The 18392-nt window shown below is 44.4% G+C and overlaps 1 long non-coding RNA gene across 1 annotated transcript in view; it reads right to left on the bottom strand.

Annotated features, from left to right (window-relative positions):
* Window positions 1–327: 327 nt before the first annotated feature.
* LOC122221572 overlaps window positions 328–18392 on the bottom strand; it is a 31774-nt gene continuing 13709 nt past the window's right edge. The window contains exon 3 of the long non-coding RNA XR_006203301.1: window positions 328–1075. This is a non-coding gene — a long non-coding RNA (uncharacterized LOC122221572). The remainder of the gene's footprint in view (window positions 1076–18392) is intronic.

The following is an 18392-nucleotide window of genomic DNA, read 5'->3' as shown; positions in this document are numbered from 1 at the left end:
GGATGTTGATGTAGTATTTATTTTAGCATGATTACTATATGGCCAAAGATTACCTTTGATACTGGCTCCTGTTTTGTTCCGTACATATTACTTTTCAGCTCAAGGTCGAGAACATTGGGGTCATTTTTTCCATCCGAGTTAGCGGGAAGGATGAACTTTCCATCGAAGACTCGCTGGACGCCTACCTGGAAGTTCGTGAATCCACTTTTACGAGCAGGCTGTGCCTTTGGGCCTGAGTGTGGTGGGAAGGGAATATGTTTCTATTTTCCTTGCTGTTCATTGCTCTGCATTAAAAAAAAAGAAAATGCCTCTTGACCCCTTTGACCAGAAAGTGGTGTTTCATTAAGACAGAGCACATATTGATTAGGCCAGCAGCAACCAGCTTAGGCCACACCAAATCGCTAGCTTCTCTGTGAGGGGACAAATGGCCTTACATCCCTTCCCGCTGGATATTCTCTCCCTGCCTACTTTACTCACCACTTCTGCTTCTGTCCCCATTTGCTTGTTTGGTTCAGAAGAAGATGGCCACCCCACTTCTGTGAGACATGAATGGGAAGACCATGGAGGTGGCCAGGAAGCTAAAAATCACAGGGTAGCAAGTAGCATAGGGAGGCAGGGATATCAGAATGGTCTTGGGACCCCACATGGAAGACTGAGGTGTGAGGAAAGCTGAAATAAATAAGTGCCGTGGTCCTTCCTTAGCTAAACTTTTGATCTGTGATGGGAGGGTGACCACGAGTTTCTGGGTGGTATGGAAAGGCCCATTCTGGAGTTTCCTTGGTATTATTTGCCCACTGCCGGAGACGATACCTAAGCTTTGGGGGTGTGTCTGCTAAGGAGTCCCTATATGGGGATGCTCTCTTTGGTGGCCAGATCTAACAAGGCACTGGTGTATCAGCCATATTGTCCTCCTCTCCCCCAGCTCAGAAAGGCTGAAGGAAAACAGCTCCTCAGGGTGTTTAAGCAGGTCTGATTCCATAAGGGTATGTGTTGGCCTTGCCTCAGACCGAGTCCTCTGGGAGCCAGAAGTCCTGAATGATGGTATTGTTGCATTTGAATACCTCTGGGAAGCTGTCTGAAAGAAAAGAAGAGATAAAGTTGAAATGTTAAACGTTTCCAACAAAAGCTATTAGGGGAGAATTTCCTGACTCAGCACTTGTTGACATTTTTTGAGGGTTTCACAGACAACAGAAAGTTACTCTTTTTTTGCGTGTGGTTTTTGTTGTTGTTGTTGTTGTTTAGGATTTTTTTTTTTTCCGTTTTTAAAGCTTATTGGTTTTCATTGATGAGAGGGTTGTGCAACCCAGGGCCCAAGGCACTGCCAGGAAATGCCAGTAATCAGTGGGTGAGCGCTCATTCTTGGTGCCAGAGAAAGCCTGAGCTGGCCTTTCCTTCAGCCTCTGCTGAAGTTTGACCCACCCTTATCTGAAGACACCAGAGCTGTTCTCCAGGTAGCTCTGAGTCTCACCTCTCAGGAATTCATTTCCTCCCTACTCCTGTGGAGCTCTGGCTTCTTAACCAACAGGCCGTGTGGCCCTAAACTTGTGTTATGGGATGAATTATGTCCCCTTCCCACATTCATATGTTGAAGTCCTAACTGCCAGTCCCTCAGATTGGGACTTTATTTGGACACAGGGTTTTGGGAAAGGAAAAAAATTGTCCCTGCCCTTCAAGATTTTCCTGGCTGGTCCAAGAATCAAATTGACATAAAACAGATTAACAGGAGAAAAGGAAATTTAATTAGGTATGTGCAGGGGCTCCATAAGAATATAAGGCCCACAGACAGTCAGGCAATTAAGGCTTAGAAGGAGAGAAGGGTGTAGGGATTTGGGAAGGAAGACGATCCACAGAAAGATGAAAAAGAGTAAATGTTTGGTGAACAAATGTTGGCTGGCCCTACAGACACAATGGGGCAAAGAGAGGAATTTTCACAGACTTGGCTATGTTCCTCCCTGTCTACTGCCCCTAGTTCATGTTATACTGTACTTATATTTGTGGTGATAGCTCCCTTCCTGGAGCAGGACTTCTATCTACGTTCTTTCAGGCAGTTAGGAGGAAAGTCGAAGTTTCTTCCTGAGTATTTTGTTTCTTAAAAATAACCAGCCTAAAATAGTCCACATGACAGAGAGACATATTTGAGGGTGGCAAATTTTGCTCATCTACAGGGTCTTTATAAGAGGTAATCGAGTTAAAATGAGGTCGTGAGGGTGGGCCCTAATCCAATGTGACCGGTATCCTTATAAAAAGGGGAAGTTTGGAGACTGACCCACACACAGGACGGAATCCGTGTGGAAGATAAATGCAGAGATCAGGAAGATAAATGCAAGATAAATGGTGTTTCTACATGCCAAGGAACGCCAAAGACTTCCACCACACTGCTAGAAGTGGGTGAGAGGCCCGGAATAGATTCTTCCTCACAGGCTGGGAAGAAAGTACGCTGCCATCTTTGACCCTGTTAGGTCAAAGGACCTTGACCTTGGACTTCTAGACTCCAGATCTGTGAGACAACAGACTTCTGTGGTTTAAGCCACCCGATCTGTGGCACTTGGATACAGCAGTCCTAGAAAACTAACGTTTTTCTCCATCTTCCTACTTATGGTTTTTCCCTCTGTCCCTCCTTTTCCCTCCCTCTTCTCCCCAACTCCTATTACATCATAATAAATTAGACCATGCTCTGGAATCAGACTGTGTTCAATTCAGAGCTCTGCCATTTACTAGTATTGTGTCCCTAGACTCTTGTCTGCCCGTGTTTCCTCGGCTGTAAAATGGAAATAATCATAGTAATACTGACTTCATAGAATAAATGGAAGAATTGACGGAAAGCCTGCTTTAAACATGAGAAGAGTCCAATCACTGTGCGGAATCCTAGTCTGAAGACTTCACGTCTTTTATCACTCCTGGGACTTTATACTGTGATCAGAGACATAAAACATTTGTGTGTGTGTGTGGGGGGGGTGGGGAGGGGAAACAGGCACCAAAAGCACATTTGTGGGGGAACAGTTCATGAAGCAAGGCTTTATGTGATGATGGGGTCACAGGATCTTTGTGCCGGCTCCATCAAGAAGTTCTTGATCACAAGACCCCACGGGTTGTGCTTTGAAAACAGACTGCTGCCCGGGCCCTTTCCCCAGACCGGCAACAGAGTTTCCGAACCTTAAGCGAATTGACTGATGAGCCTTCGGAGCTTCAGTTTCCTCATCCGCAAAATTAGGGTGACACGTGTAGCCCGGTTTCTGAGGGCTGGGGTGATAAGCCGTGGGCGTGTGCGGCCGGTTGTGGTGCTGTCACAGGGCAAACACTCAGTCACATGCGCTCCTCTTGGTGAATAAACGTTCAAATATTCTCCCTGGTAGCCTGTGCCCCAGCTTGACAACATGTCTGTGATTCCTGCCGGTTTGACAAACTCTGGCGTCTCTGTCGCGTAAAGGCTGTGGCACTTTCAGAGTGCTTAACACCGAGCGTGTGGGCTGGAGGGGGGGTCGCCTGGCTAGAGGGTTTGTCCTCAGGAGCAAAAATGGGACAACAACCTGTGGGTCACTATTGAGGAGCTCCATTCTCTTTTTTTTTTTTTTTTTTAATTTTTTTTTTAACATTTATTTATTTTTGAGACAGAGAGAGAGCATGAACAGGGGAGGGTCAGAGAAAGAGGGAGACACAGAATCTGAAATAGGCTCCAGGCTCTGAGCTGTCAGCACAGAGCCCGAAGCGGGGCTCGAACCCACGGACCGCAAGATCATGACCTGAGCCGAAGTTGGGCGCTTAACCGACTGAGCCACCCAGGCGCCCCAAGGCTCTCCATTCTTTAGCACGTTCCAAGGCAGCACAGAGTTCCGGATCTTAATTTTCGGTCTTGTTCCGCATCTCTTGTCTCCTTCTTCTTCCTCACTTTCTGGGCCTCCTTTTTTTTTTTTTTTTTTTTTTTTGTCTCTTCATTCTCCAGCAACACGGCTAGAGGCTGAGAGAAAGACCTAGGCTCCAATTCTGACTCCTACCTACTCCGATCCTACCAGCTGTACAGTGGAAAGTGAGGCTCCCAGTGGCTCTCAGCTTCCTTGCCCTTATGAATGAGGAATTTCAAGTCGCACGTTAAATGCCTCTCTTTTGATATTGAAATGAAAGGCTGAGAAGCCCTGTTAACCCAGTGGACACTGCTCCGTCAGTGTCATTCACGATCACTCATGTGGCCTAACTCTGGTGGGGACATTTGAGGCCAAAAGGTGCTGCTCTTGGTGGCTGGGGCTCAGAGGCTATCTTTGGATAAGGTGGGTCAGCTCTGCTAAGGTGGCAAGGAGGGACTGAGCCTTCAGGAGGCTGGCTTTTGTGAGACTCCGGCTGAGGTATCTCTTTCCCAAGAATCTGAAGCGCTCAGGCCGGCACGGCCTGTGGATTCATGCTTTGAAAGAGATACAGCAACAACAGCTTGTTTGGGCCCACATCTTACTCCCGTATCTCCCACCGCTGGCCTGTGCCAGTACGATCAATTGTCCCTCTGTCTCGTTTGGTAACTTGGAAACTGTGCTGGGCATCTACGATAACCATTTTGGCTGGAACTAATGTCCTTTTGGAGGTGAGGAGGGAAAAAAGGAAAGCGATGTGACATAGACAAGGGACAGACGATTCTGTAAATGTTGGCAGGAGGGGACCAAGTTTTTAAAAGCAAGCCACTAGAAAGAGAATATTGTTCTACTTCATTCTTTTTTCTTCCTTCTCTGGGCTCACATTTCTAGGAGCTTTAATTTTCAAAACTTGAACAAGAAAGTGTATTATCTTAAATGTCTCCCATTAATCACCAAGTCCAGCCCAGTGGCGAGAGAAAGATGACTCATTTCCACAGTTGATTTCTTGGTAATGGTGGGTCAAGGCTTGCCCTTACATTTCCCCCTCCTGTCTAGCTAATGGGGAAAGCTTCCCCTTAGGAAGTACCCATCCTGGAGCAATTTTTCAAAGGAAAATTGCAGACGGGAATAGCCACTGACATGAAAATATTTCTCATAGGGAAACAAGGTGAGCAGGGTAGCACAGTGATTATAAATACGGCCTTACCTTAGAGACTTATAGGATTAAATTGGAGGACCAAATAAAGTGCAGAAAGTCTCATTTAGCAAGGTGGGATATGTTGAGTAGGTCTCAATAAGCAGTACATACTTACCATTCCCCTTCTATGTGCCAGACCCTGTGCTAAACATGTAACTTTTGGCATTATATGATCCTCATTATATTTTATGTGACAGGTGTCATTTCCCCCTAGTTTATAGAGAGGAAAAGCAAGATGCTAAGTGAGCTGTTTAAGGTCACTTATCTAGTAACCTATGGAATCAGCATCTTTTCCCATATTGTCACACTATGTTATTGTAGAATTATGTACCTTCTTCTACTCCAGTGGCTCTGGGATCCCTGGGAGCAGAATAGCAGACATCGACCCGTGAGGAAATTAATTGATCCTCCCTTCCCCGACAGTGCTGACCAATATGGAGGTCTTCTCTAGAAACTTCTCTAGAAACCAATATGGAGGTCTTCTCTAGAAACTTCTCTAGAAACCAATATGGAGGTCTTCTCTAGAAACTTCTCTAGAAACCAATATGGAGGTCTTCTCTAGAAACTTAGAGTTCTACAACACTGGTGAGTCAGAGTACAGGGGTTGCTTTTAGCCCCCCCAGGAAGCATTGCAGGGGTTAAGATGCTCTTTAAATGATTTTAAAGGGATGCCCTTTCTGGCCCTGGCGAATTTCATCTCATAAATGTCAGAGAAGCTGCTCTGTCACCCTGCAGGCCGTCTGTCCCGACTCCTTGTCAGTGCTGAGTCCTGGTGGGGCAGGGGGATGGGGTGTGGGTTCTACAGAGTGCCCGGTCCAGATGTGTGCGCCCTGGGGGCCTGGGGGAGGGCTCCCTGAATGTGGGGGTGGGAGGTAGTCCTGAAGGGCTACTTCAGACTCTGGGAATACAATGAGCAGTGAAAAGGCAAGTTCATTTTTATATGGGTGAAGAGAGCCATGCCTCTAAGAACGTTGGCAGAGATGCGAGTCTAGCGGTTTCTTGAAGTGACTGTGTTCCCAACTGGCAGAATCTAGAAAAACCCCATGGGGTTGGAACGGCCCAATCTGGTGACTCTTAAGCCAGGCTTTGGTCACCCTACAAGCCATTCTGTCTGCACGCGGTTGCATGGGGGTGAGGCTGCGAGGGGAGAGCGTGTTCGGGAACACCTTAATGATGTCAGGATGCTTTTCATTGCTCATTTATCACTTAACAGCTCAGATTTGTAATGTGCTACCCGCGTTCTCCCTTTAGCCCAGACAATGCATTCTTTCAACAGTGTGCGGCTCAGGGGGAAGAGCCCTGCTGAAAGCAAAGCGGGGGTGCCTGCAGCCTGCCCCCTCGGGGAGGAGGGGCGTGTGGGGGGCAGGTGGGGACCAGATGCCTGGCTGCAGCCGGGCTGGGGGATGAGCACATGGAACAGCCACTTCTGGTTCCACTTATTCATTTCTCTGTGCTGAAAGGTGTCATATAAATGCTAAATAGGACAGAGAGAGATGGGGGCCTATCTATTTGCATTTTGTCTAATGTGAGCAGAGGCAGAGAGAAAAGCGGCTTAGCCGCGCGGCTGTTCACCTGCCCCGCCAGGCTAAAACATCTTCAGTTCCTTTCAATGCAGCCCACGGCAGTTCCGCTCCGGTGCCGCGGCAGACGTGGTGCGGGGCACAAAGGGCCGCAAGCCCTCTGTCCTCAGTGGGTTTACGAGACCGGTGGGGGAGGCAAGTTTCACCGCAGGAACCATCCGAACACAATACAACCCAGCATGTGGTTAAGTGGGAAGTCACGGGAAACAGATGAGGTACCGCGGGAGGCTGCGGAAAAGGGAGGACCACGCTTGCGGGCGGGGCGGGAAGCCTTCCTAGGGGCAAAAGGACTGGACTTGCCCCGTGACCGCTGGCCGGAGGGCAGATGGGCAGACGCGGCCGTGGAGATGGTCTGAGCATTCCGCAGGATCTCGTCATCTGCTGTTCTCCCGATACGTCCCCTCAATACCCCTTCTCTCTCGAATCGCTGGGTCCTCCTCCTCTTTTAGGACTTGGCTCCCATGTGACGCTTCCAAGAGGTCTACCTCAGCCATTGTGGCAAAGTGGCAGCACTCTCCGCTGCACCACCCTCTCTCAGCGTCTCCTCCTTCTTCCTACCCCCACTTAACACAAGGGGCAATTAGGGATTTGTTCGCCACTGTCTCCCCCATTGGATCGCGCCATCACCCAGGAAGGGACTCCGCACATCAGTTTCACTCACCCTTGTATTCAGAGACCAGCACGGTGCCTACAGCCTGCGGGGCTCAGTAAATACCCGTCGAATGACAGAGTGACACTTGAGAAAAGTCTCCTTTAGCAGACGTATTTGTGGGCCAATTGAATCGGAGCTCTTGTTTTACATACCGGGAAGAAAATCTATAGATTCCGTAGGTTTGGCATGCAGCCGGATGTCTTTCAGGAGGAAGGGTTTTCATTAAAACACACAACCACAACAAAGCAAGAAAAACAGAGCAATTGATGTAAGCATGCCAGTCAGGGCTGCGTGTTAAGAAGTAGGCTAAAAAGAAATAAAAATTTATGAAGAATTGCAATAGGGCCCTGCACAAACATGACCCACGATTATGCATAATTCAACGCATGGCATTTTAGTCTTGGACCCTGTCCCAGGTGGTTTATTCCTGGAGGAAGCAGGAGAATCTTGTGAAAACACAGCTTTACCTAAAACATGGTCCCAGCCATGGATCCAGGGAACAATGTCTCAGGGAGGCTCCAGGATAGTTGTAAGACAGGAATAGAGTTCTGATTTCATTCTCTGCTCAACTTGGGGCAGTGAAGAGATGAGTAGCCTGGATTATTCCCCTTTTTAAAACCAATTGTTGTGTTTGGTGAAGATGAAAAGAGCCACGTCAGCTCGAATACGGAACAAAAATTTTTAAAGGGAAATTTCCTTGGGTATACGGTGGCTGCTCTTTTATTTAAATTTAAACCGAGAAATACTTCATTTTAATTGTAGAAATTGGAGGCCACGAAATCAAAAATATCCTCAAGTTTCCTTAAATTATTAAAAATGATCTCTCTTCCCTTTGGTAAAATTTTATTTGGGAAAAGACAGGGGTGGGGAAGGGAAGAGGGGGACGATGGAGGGAGGATGATCAGAAAATAGAGAGACTGAATTTTGAATGTTGGCTTTGTGCAATGAACATCTTGCCATTTCTTATGCAACTTCAGCGGTAGAACCGGAAAGTTAGCATGTCTGTAGAGATTACTCCTCTCCACTCCCCCACCCCCACCTTCCACTGGCCCATGAAAGTCAAATTGTTGGGAGAAATACATTCTCATATTGAAAACAATATTCTGGTTGGCCTGTGGCTGATTGTCGAAGCTGCCATCCCGCGGTCTTTTGCAGGAGCTTTGAGATTCTACAGATCAGGTAATTTATGGTTTATAGAATACGAAAAATAAAGCTGTTGGTTTGAGTTAAAAAAAAAAATTTTTTTTTTATCAGGCCTGCCTACGATCTTCTTAACATTAACTGAGAAGAAGGCCGTGTTTTTAACCATTATGTTTGGGTTGAGGTGGTGATCCAAAGTTAGGCTCCATGAGATGCCGGTTCTTGGACTGGCCCCACCCTTCCCAATCCCACCCCTCCCCCATCCTCCCCGCCCCCTACTCCCAGGCCTGAGGTGGGTTTCTCAGAGATGCTGCTACAGCCAATCTCAGGATGACTGTGAGGGATCTATTTCATCCTTGCTCATTTGTACTTCAGAGTGTTGTGTGCAGGACATCGATCCATCCTCACATTCTGTCTATGGTGTTTGTAACTGTTCCAGAAGAGAACTTTTCCCAAGTCAAATTCTACACCATAAATATATAGAGACAGCCGAACCCTGAAAAGTACTATAAACTACAGGTCATTATATAGTTTGGATAGTCATTTACAAAAAGCAATGCAATTTAAAAATTTGTTCTCTAAGCTCTGAAACTGATTCCACACCCCCCCAACCCCCCCCCCCCCCCCGCCCCGCCAGTCTTCTTTATACATTTGTCCTTTCAAAAACTGGGATATTTGGTCCATCTAAATTAATAAGAATGTTGATTATGAATGATGCATGGTCACTGGGATTTACTCAGAAGATGTTAGAGAATGGGTATCAACAGTGGGGTATCTCTATTGATGGAGAAATCAAGACTCATCCCTTTTTACTCACTGTACTTAGAATTTATTTTTCCTTTAACTGTACTCCAAATACCTAGATCCGTCTGCAGTGCAAGTGGGATCTCCAACATAGAAACCAAAGGCACCATATGCCTTCTAGCCTACCTTCCTAAAGAACCATAAGGCGCTTACCAAACTTGTAGGCTTGTGTTTCGCATCGGGACGATAAAAAATGTATAAGTAGATAGAATGTATTAGGCTCAGTGATGCATTATTTCTAAGCTAGAGAATTAAAATGAAAAAAACTGAGAATAGAGAAATAGATCAGTGCAGTGGTATAGAAAACAAATGGCTCAGTGTATATATGGAACTTGGTTGTTTATGTTAGAAGTGGTACTAAAAAATCAGTGGGGAAAAGGTAACTTATTAAATTAATGGTGTTGGAATGATTTCCAAGTAGGAAAAATTCAACTGTATTCCTTCCTCATATCATACAGAGAGGTAAATTCAAGAAATAAAATTATAAAACTATTAGAAGAAAACCTAGAATTTCTCTACTACCTCAAAAGTGAGAAGGCTTTCCTTAAAGTACCAGAAGTGCGTCCTATAAAGAAAACGATTTATAGATTTGACAACATTGAATCGAAAACTCCTATATGACAGAAGACAAAGATAGGGTCAGAGGCAAGAAGTGATGGGGGGGTGGTGGGGAGGGACAGGGAATTTGCACCAGATATAATGGGCACAAGATTAATGTCCCAATTATATAAAGAAACAAGTACATAAAAGAAAATAGAAGCCACTTTAAAAATGAGCAAAGAGAAAGGCAATTCAGATTAGACTAAACCTAAATAGCTAATAAACATATATACATATGTTTATTATATTTATATTATTTATATTTATATAAATATAAATAATATATATAAAACTTTTTCTTTTTTTAAAAAATTTTTTTAACTTTTATTTATTTTTTTTTAATTTTTTTTTAACATTTATTTATTTTTGAGACAGGGAGAGAGCATGGACAGGGGAGGGTCAGAGAGAGAGGGAGACACAGAATCTGAAACAGGCTCCAGGCTCTGAGCTGTCAGCACCGAGCCTGATGCGGGGCTTGAACTCACAGACCGCGAGATCATGACCTGAGCTGAAGTTGGACGCTTAGCCGACTGAGCCACCCAGGCGCCCCAAACTTTTATTTATTTTTGAGATAGAGAGAGACAGAGCATGAACGGGGAGGGTCATCGCCCCAAACTTTTATTTATTTTTGAGATAGAGAGAGACAGAGCATGAACGGGGAGGGTCAGAGAGAGGGAGACACAGAATCTGCAACAGGCTCCAGGCTCTGAACTGTCAGCACAGAGTCTGACGCGGGGCTCGAACTCACGGACCGTGAGATCACAACCTGAGCCGAAGTTGGACGCTCAACCGACTGAGCCACCCAGGAGCCCCAATATAAAACCTTTTCTACCTTACTAGTAATCAGCAAAATGCAAATAAAGACAAGGAGATACCACGTCACATCCAACAAACTGGCAAAATTAAGAAGACTAATGATAGACAGCATTTGTGAAGAATACACAAATTACATAAGTGTATTAGTATAGTTTATTAGTTCATTAGTTTAACAATCGAGAGCAATCACTAGTTTTTACTAAAACCTTTGGCGCATATAATCTAAGACTTAGCATTTCTATATCTAGGTTCTCTTCTTGGTAGGGGTGAAGAATTGAAAACCTATGTTCCAGTCAATATAGAACAGGAGGGATTTTCAAAATACTTAGCCATAGAGTAGATACAGGCTCCAACCATTCAGAACAGATGCTGGCCATCGACCCGAGGAGAGTCCTACTAGGTGACGGCAGGGCTCTGAGGACAGTATTTGCACAACAGGTATGGCTGTACTGGTAGGGATGCATGAGCATTAAGCCCAAGTAATGTAGAGTAGAAGTCGAGGGTAGGGGTTCCAGAATCATCTCCTCTGGGGTTGAATTCTGGATCTGTTGCTTATCAGCTGTGAAACCTTGGACAAATTCCTTATCTGTGGCTGTAGTTTCCTCATTGTGTACAACAGGGGTTATAACAACCCATTTCTCATGGATTTGTTACAAAGATTAAGGGAGCTAATACATAAAAAGCTCCTAGAATACTTCCCCACATGCTTATTGAGTAAGCGCTCAATATATACAGTAGGAAAATGGAAACGAATAAATAGAAGGTACTGTATATTTATATAAGAGAATATCACATAGCAGTTAAAATGATTGAACTTTATGCACTAACCTAGATAGAGCTCAAAAAACATGTTGAGTGAAAAAAAAATCTGCAAAAACAATTTATTTATGGATGCAAATCGGAAGTTAAAATGGAAAGGTCTGGACCGGGAGGATACCCACCAAATGAACACCGATTATCTCTGGGGAGTCTGTAGGGTACCAAATGGATTTCAACTAATTTTTTTTAAATCTAAATGAAGAAAATTCTCAAAAAAAGGACAAAAATTCAACATTTGTTAATTCTGAGTTTGTGGCTAGACATTTGGAATATTCTCTGAACTTTTCTGTATTTCAAAATTTTTAAAAAGACATGAACAAAAGTAGGGCCAGGTGTCAGGAGATCTGAGTGCTAGGACCAATTTTCCTCTAATTGACTTTGAGCCAATTGACTTAAACCTTTCAAGATCTTAGTTTCCTCCTCTGAAAAATCAAGTTAAGAATACTATTTATTTCAAGGGAGAGGGGGTTGAGAATTAAATGATTTTTGGGGGAAGTTCTATAAATGTTAAGGCTCTATTCACATGTTAAGTAAAATAAAATTGAGTTGTTGGCTTGATAATTCCTAAGACTTCCCTAACTCTAATGGCATAAAGCTAGTAGAGGTGTTTTGAGGAAGAAGCAAGATAATGTATACAAAGCTATTAGCCCAGGAGCTGACACATAGCTTGTAGCAGAGACTGCTGGATGCCTATTCAGCAAAGAGTGTTTCCTTTTCCTCACCAGTAGAGTCTGAATTTATTCTGGGTGGTGATGTGCCTGGATAAAGAAATACTTTGCCAAGTCTCCTATGAAAAGGAGTTGTTGATTGGGCTTCTCAAAATTTTTAAGAATGCTCCCTCAGCTGGGAGAAGTTTCTTTTTGCCCTTTTTCTACTTCCCTTTTCTGTCTCAGAAAGTAAAGATGATGGCTGACATTCCAACAGCCATCTTGAATCCTGGAGTGACCTTGAACATGTAAGACATATGCTCGGCCTGATGGAGAAGAAAGATAAAAAGTGTCTGAATCCCTGATGACTGTGGAGCTGCCATTACAGCCTTGGGCTGCCCACTTGAGGACTTCTTTTACATGAGGGAAAAGAAATGTGTATATTATTAAGTCACTTATTTGAGTTTTTGTTAAAAGCAGCCGAACCTAATCCTACCTGATATATTTTTGTCATTCTGAAGCTGTTTGCTTTCCTCCAATGCATTTTGAATAGGTAAACTAATAAAGAGGAAAATAAGGGCACAACACCTGTCCCTCTGCTATATGGAAAGGACAGGAAGCCCTCAATCACTCTCCTTCTTCCTCACTCACCTGTCTCTTTGCAATGAAGCCTCTCAAGGGTGTGCCTCCAGAGGAGACAAAGCTCAGGGAAGACTGTGTCAGGCCCAGTGTACCTTAGCTGGGCACATTAGCTCCCACTAGACCATTCTTGGCCTGTTGGTGAGTGAGGAGGAACCCTTCTCCCAGGAGTCTGAGGTGGTCAGTGTTTTATTTGTTTCTCTAGGTCATACTCAAGGGTAAGACAATAGGAGACAAGATAGCTCTCCCTGGAAGTGGAAAGGTGAGGAGAGACTATGATTACAGGTTCATTTTTGTCAAATCTTACACTTTTGTGATCCAAAGCTTTCTGTGACCTGATTCTGGAAATGGCAATAATGTACCCTGTAGGGAGCTATAAAGGAATACTAATCAATATTAACCAATAGGCAAGACCTCAGCTATACTCAGGACATATGGAGAGCTAGATTATCATTTTTTAATATAGTAGGAAGAGGAAAGAGAGACACAAGATATTTCCCTAAGCGTTAGTAATAAAGAGGACATAAAAAAGATCCATCAGCTCTTTGGACATGTGTGTAATATGCAAGGTCTCCTGTGAGCAATTCTCTGGAACCAAATGCAATAGCTCCAGCATTTTTCCCCAAGCTACAGAGGTTGGTAAGCAAGTATATTGAAAAAGTAGGCAAAAAGACGGAAAGAGAGAAAGGCAGAGGGAGAGAGAAAGAGCGAGAAACAGTAAAGAAGGAAGGAAGGAAGAAAGAAAAGAAGAAAGAAATGAGAAGTGACAAGAAGCAAAGCAAAGAAGAAAAGGTCCAGAAGCTCCGATAAACTTTCTCCATTTCCTTGAATCAAATGGAAGAGACATAGGTTTAGTGGTTCACTGATGTTCAAAGGGTGATTTCCCTGAATTGGGGAGAGAGCCCAGGAGAGGTGAAATTTATTCTAACTAGAGCAGTGGGACTAACTGCATCTGTACACAGGGGATTCTAAGTCATGTTCTTAGGGGTGCCACAGAATCTGAGGTGCTCACCTTCAGGAGGTAACTTGAGCCTTGTTCTTAGCCTTATCTGGGTTTTAATTCAGATGCTGCCATTTGTGCCATGGGCAGGCCCCTGAGCTTCTTGTCGTCTGTTTTCCCCCATTTCCAAATACTGGGATTAGAACCCCTCATGTGGGGAGCACCTGGGGGGCTCAGTTGGTTAAGCATCCGACTTTGGCTCAGGTCATTGATCTCATGGTTCGCGAGTTCGAGCCCCACATTGGGCTCTGTGCCGACAGCTCGGAGCCTGGAGCCTGCTTCGGATTCCGTCCCTCCCTCTCTCTCTGCCCCTCCCCAATTTGTGTTCTGCCTGTCTCCCTCAAAAATAAATGAACATTAAAAAAGTTAAAGAAAAAAATGAAACCCTCATGTGAACAGTTGTTGTGAAGCATGAAGGCGCTGTTGTGAGTGGAAATGCCTGGTGGTGGGCTGGACACAGAGCAGCTTCTCAATAATGTGACTCCTGCCCAGTACCTTTCCTCCTTACTCTGGTCCTGTATTGGTGCACATGCCCTGGGCTGCCCCCACTGAGATGATCCCCGAGTCTGGACTCAATGGGCAGAGAATAACAGGCAGAGGCATATAAGGGTGAGGCCATGAGATTCCACCCTGATCTCCGCGACAGGGGATTGAAATGCGTGAAGAATTTAAAAACAGTTATTAAGCCAGCTAAAATGGGCTTTGCTACCACCTTGGGCTCCCGATTCGAAATAATGTCACGATAAAATATCCTCCCTGAAAAAATCTTGTAATGATCTAAATTTGAAACAATAGCTGCGATTATTGTTGGTTAAGTTTTAATGCTATGTGTAAGCTTGAAATCAGCATGTTTTTATTACGTATTCTTTCATACACATTATACTTTATACGAAAGTAAATTCAGAGACTTCCTGGCTTTGTGGGAATAAGCTACATGCTTTTATTTCATGAACCAGTTCCTAATGGTTCAGAATCAGTTGAACTTATATATATCTGTTTCCCTACACCATCATACCACACATTCCTGTGTCACAACACTAGATTTGGGGCGCCTGGGTGACTCAGTCAGTTGAGTGACTCTTGATTTCGGTTCAGGTCAGGATCCCAGGGAGGTGGGATCAAGCCCTGAGTTGTGTTGAGCGTGAAGCCTGCTTAAGATTCTCTTTCTCTCGGGGCACGTGGGTGGCTCAGTTAAGTGTCTGACTCTCTATTTAGGCTTAGGTCATGATCTCTTGGTTTGTGAGATCCAGCCCCTTATCAGGTCCTGTACTATCAGCTTGAGATTCTCTCTGCCCCTCTCGTGGCTCACATTCTCTCTCTCTCTCTCTCTCTCAAAATAAGTAAATAAACTTAAAAAAAAAAAAAAAGATTCCCTCTCTCCCTCTGCCCCTCCCCCACTCATGCACAAGTGCCCTCTCTCTCTCTCCGTCTCAAAAAAATTAAATTAAAAACACCCACTAGAGGGGCGCCTGGGTGGCTCAGTCAGTTAAGCATCTGACTTCGGCTCAGGTCATGATTTCACGGTCCGTGAGTTCGAGCCCTGCGTCGGGCTCTGTGCTGACAGCTCAGAGCCTGGAGCCCGTTTCAGATTCTGTGTCTCCCTCTCTCTCTGACCCTCCCCCATTCATGCTCTGTCTCTCTTTGTCTCAAAAATAAATAAACGTTAAAAAAAAAAGAATTAAAAAAAAACACCCACTAGATTTGAAGTAAATAATAATTTCAGAAGATAAGAAAACAGTTTGAATTACCTCATTTCTGTCATTGTCTTTGAGCATTTTGAGTGTTATTTCTGTTTGAAATTTGAAACCAGGACACTGATAAACCTGTGGGGTATAATGTTTTTGTTAAGTGTAAATTTTAGTTTGTACCTGAAATATCTTACTGAATGTGAACAATATCTTTAAAATTGAAATGTGGTCTTTAACAAAATTTTTTTTAATGTTTATTTTATTCTTGAGAGAGAGAGGGAGAGACTGAGCGTGAGCAGGGGAGGGGCAGAGAGTGGGAGACACAGAATCCGAAGTAGGCTTCAGGCTCTGAGCTGTCAGCACAGAGCCCAACGCGGGACTTGAACTCACAGACTGCGAGATCATGGCCTGAGCCAAAGTCGGACACTCAACCGACTGGGCCACCCAGGTGCCCCAAAATGTGCTCTTTTAAAAGTATGATTGTTTTTAAATGAAAGAGTGAATCCAGTAAATAAAATGTCACCACAATGTTATCATTTCATAGTTAGCCAATTTGTACTTCTTGCAAACATTTTGATTTGATTAAAATTTATTTAGAAGCTAGTGAATGATTCTTTATGTAAAGTAATATTATCACATATTATAAAGAAAGGATCAAAGTTCAAACTGTAATTTGAATGTAAAATTCTTGGACAAAAAGTGCTTTTTCCTTTCACGTACATACAGTAAACTTTTTCTTTTCTTTTTCTTTTTTTTTTACTGGCAAATTATAAAGTATAATAAAGGAAAATTTTCACTGCCTGTGAGATTTTCACTGGCTTTTCTGGCAATGCTATTTTTAATTTTATTTCAAGATTTTGATGAAAATAATTCGGTTGAATGGAGGAAGGGATGTTAACAATGATCTGTTTGGGGGATTAAATACACCAGGTAAGGCCAGTGATCATGTCCTGAGCATGGAATACCCGAGGTGGCTGCTGGGGCCAAAAGTATAGGGCTTCCCAGCTGCTTGGAGAGAAAACTCTTTCTTGTTTCAGGGCACTGGTTTTTCACAGTCCTGTAGACTCTAACCTTAAGGAAAATAGCAGCAGCAGTAGTCAAAACAAATAGCTTCTCCAGGCATCAGGCAGATATTTCCATCATTTTCTTTCCCAAATGGCCCAGACTCAGACTTCCTTTAGTCTCTTTCAGACAATCTAACAGTCTCACCTTAAAACCCACCCACTCAGCCATCTATGCAGGAAGGAGTGGCCAAAGCGTGACCCTTTCTCAGTGAAGTTCACTGATTGCTCCCTCTGGTCCTGTGCTGGGCTGTTTTTCTAATGCCCCCTTGACACTGAATTAAACTTTAATTCTATCTGGGGAGGAAGCTCTGGGTTGGGTTGTGTGGCCCTGCTGTACCATCCACGAGACCGTCTGGGAGTTAATTATGCTGTAACTCTTGCTGCTTGGAGCTCATTAATTCCCCACCTCCCCAGCCCCTTCCCTTCCAAGCTGTTTAGTTATTTGCAGCTGAAGCTGCTCATCACGCTGAAAGAGTCCCTAGGACTCAACTGCACCTCCAACAGTAACCGGAGCTCTTTCTGCCCCTGCTATCAATGCTCTGCTTTGCTGGAGATGGCTCTTTGGGTGATAGAAGCCTGGATTTGCATGCAGCCAGGTCAGAGCCCTCTGTCAAGCTGTCCTGGGCCAGGCTAAGGGGATGCATCGAGTCACTGGCAGCCGGCAGCTAATCTACCTCCTGCATACCATTAACATAGGTGAACACAAATCCACATCAAACCTGGCTCCTTTTTAAAAGGCCATGTTTGGGCGCCTGGGTGGCGCAGTCGGTTAAGCGTCCGACTTCAGCCAGGTCACGATCTCGCGGTCCGTGAGTTCGAGCCCCGCGTCAGGCTCTGGGCTGATGGCTCGGAGCCTGGAGCCTGTTTCCGATTCTGTGTCTCCCTCTCTCTCTGCCCCTCCCCCGTTCATGCTCTGTCTCTCTCTGTCCCAAAAATAAATAAAAAAACGTTGAAAAAAAAAAAAATTTAAAAGGCCATGTTTACAGCCCATTAGTAGTCAGGGCGAGTGAGAACAAGGCTTTTGGTGGCAAATATGCAATCCATCATAGTAATTAAACGGGGTTAAGTACGTACAGCACTAACCTGGAGAGACACAAAGAGTGCTCTTTTGACATCCCAACTTAAAAAACTGAATAATGGCAAGGAAAAGTTCTTGTCTATGCCCCCCACCCCCATCGGTCTCTCTTTCAGTTTATCTCTGCTTCCAGCACCTCTCTCCATCTTTGTTTTCCTCTGTGTTCCGGGTCTCTTTGAATTTCACTCTATCTCCGTCTCTCTTTGTTTCTCCAGCAGATTCCTTTCTCTTTTTATAAAATCCTTCTTCCTCGATATAACATTACAACATGTAATAACTTAAGTAAAGTCTTCCAGAAGTTAAAACAAAACAAAACAAAACAAAACTTCACCCCGCTGCCCCTGCTCTCAGCATCTTGTGCCTTTTTTTAGGCATCCTGCCAATTCTAGCCAGAGTAAGGCACTTGCCATGTGGTTAGATTTTTCCTCAAGATTTCAGAGAAGTCCTGGTACCGCCTTCTATCTCACCTCCTTTGGTTTGGGTTTTTTGGCTCACAGGCAAAATTTCAAGCCACTCAGCTGATTATATCACCCATCCATCCCCAACTTGAACTTCCCCATAAAATATGGATCTCTGGTGCTTACAAAAGAAGTGACCAAAAGCGCATCTCCAGCCTGGAACATATAATTTCTACCTATACTCTGGAGCGTGTCATAGACCCTAGTGCTGATGTGCTGGGGTGGCAGGGATATTAGACTCATTTCACAGGGCCTTGTTTAATACACAAAGTAGTGCACACCAGTTTAGGATGGGAAAAGAAGAAGTGGACCATATCCAATTGCAGCCATGGTTGGGGGGTGGGGACTGGAGTAGACAGGACGTCATCACCTGTGA

Source organism: Panthera leo, chromosome A1 (genome assembly GCF_018350215.1).
Source record: "Panthera leo isolate Ple1 chromosome A1, P.leo_Ple1_pat1.1, whole genome shotgun sequence".
Classification (NCBI taxonomy): domain Eukaryota; kingdom Metazoa; phylum Chordata; class Mammalia; order Carnivora; family Felidae; genus Panthera; species Panthera leo.
Note: the sequence above shows the minus strand (reverse complement) of the source record. Positions and strands in the feature narration are given on the sequence as shown.